The sequence below is a fragment of the Myotis brandtii genome, unplaced genomic scaffold, assembly GCF_000412655.1.
Source record: "Myotis brandtii unplaced genomic scaffold, ASM41265v1 scaffold2398, whole genome shotgun sequence".
NCBI classification, from domain to species: domain Eukaryota; kingdom Metazoa; phylum Chordata; class Mammalia; order Chiroptera; family Vespertilionidae; genus Myotis; species Myotis brandtii.
In genome coordinates this window covers 45,304-47,360 of record NW_005359053.1, presented here as the reverse complement: position 1 = coordinate 47,360, position 2,057 = coordinate 45,304, and the positions used below count along the sequence as shown (strand labels likewise).

The following is a 2,057-nucleotide window of genomic DNA, read 5'->3' as shown; positions in this document are numbered from 1 at the left end:
CACACACACACACACACACACACACACACACACACACACACACACTGCAGAACACCATGGACTCTTCATCTGTGTTATTTCCATGTCCTTCTCCCTCCCACACTATGTTGACTATGAGCAGATACAAGTCAAGGTATCCAGATCAAGTAGCTTTTCCAAAAAGAATTTAGAAATAGTTTTTAGATATTCTTATAGTAAGCTTTCTATGAATGAATAAGCTTGGAGGTTCATATTGCTATGCACATTTTCTGTCCTGTAGTTAAAAAAATATAAACAGTAGTTTACATGAACATAGAGGGAGAGAGAGCAATAAAATGGATATTAAGAAGAAGAGAGATCTAATTAGCTCAGGTAATACCTAAGAGATAGTGAGTAAGAAAAATCTTCTTTGGATTCTGGAACATTTCCAACCCTAATTATACACCCTTTAAAGCCAAGCAAAACTAATAAAGAAGAAAAATTAATTTGACTAAAATACAAAGGCAGAACCCATGGACACAGATAGTAGGGGAGTGAGGGCATGTGCTGGGGGTGGAGGGGAATGACCAGGGAGAGGTCAATGGGGAAAACAGGAGACCTATGTAATATTTTAAACAATAAAGAATTAAATAAAAAAATAAAAATAAATAAAATACAATATATTTATAGATATATGATGTAACTACCCCAAGTGAAAACTGACCTAAAAATTTAACCAATAACTCACAAGAGGAAATATATTAAAGCAACACAGGTTGGATATTTTTAATACCAAGCAGTAGAAGACTGGCTTTTCCTATGCCTCTTCTATACTTATTTGACCAATAAGTTTTTATATGGTTGATGGTAGATGAGAGAAGCCCTTACTCACTTTTCTTATGTGGCATCTCTGCTTTTCTTGGACTTAGGGTTTCATCTCATGTTTTTACAAATCAATGGGCATAGTCTAATTCTGGTTGTGGTCTTCATCCAACATGCAAAGGCCTCCCAGGACATGATCAATAAGTCCTGCACATGCAATGATGATCCATCCTGCTACACTGAGTAACTTCCTTCATATGATTTTAGCCTGAGCACATTGTCATGCAAACATTTTTTCATTGTACTCTGTCTTCACCATCACAGTGCCAGATCCAGACAAGCAGGGCTTCACCTGTTTTGTTCACCTTTGTATTTTCACAACTGTTTGTGAATATATGTGCACTTATATAGGCAAACTTTTAAGTAAATGTGAAGTTATGAAATGAAGGCATGACAAGGAGAATGAAACCTGGTTAAACAGAGTGAATTGCAAGCAACTGTATTAAAGAAAATTGAGTGGAGCATCAAAAACTAACCAAAACAAGATGTGATAAATAGCAATAATTTAGGGTTACCAACGTGAATTAGTAGTCAAATTGGCAGTGGCATAGATATAGAAGATAATCTATAATGTTTCTAGAAATTGTGACAAACAGCAGATTCTCCATGGTTATTTGTTGAGTGAATCAGGAATTAGGTTCAGTTTATAAGTACATTGAACACATGGTAAGGTTGCATTTCAGTACATTTGGAAACATTGAATTGTTGAATAAAAACTGGAAATATATCAACCTGGAAGAAAATGAACTTGTTCTCTACCTCAGTCACATCATAAAAAATCAGAGGGATCGCTTACTCACTGTTAAGTGTAAGCAGTTCAGGTGAAATGATAGAAAACTGCATATTAATATGTGTGGGTAGGCAAAACCATTGTAATTAAATTAGCAGACTTAGAAGTAATGAGACAAGACATATTTAACTAAATCGAATGTAAAACTCTTTTATGGCCAAAATATCCCACAAAGTCAATTGAGAAATAACAATTTATATTTATATTAATTTTTAATTTTAAATTCCATAAAATTTATTGGGATACCATTGGTTAACAAAATTACATAGTATTCAAGTGTACATTACTGTAATATGTCATATGTATATGTGTTCATCATCCCTAGTCAAGTCTCCTCCCATCACTGTTTATCTCCGTGTTTACCTTCTCTACTACCCCACCATAATAATGTTTAGAAATCATTTAAAAGGCTGATAATGAAAGAATA

The 2,057-nt window shown here is 34.1% G+C and overlaps 1 pseudogene; it reads right to left on the bottom strand.

Moving 5' to 3' along the window:
* The window catches only part of LOC102249823, an 8,185-nt pseudogene that overhangs the window by 1,814 nt on the left and 4,314 nt on the right, over positions 1 to 2,057 (bottom strand).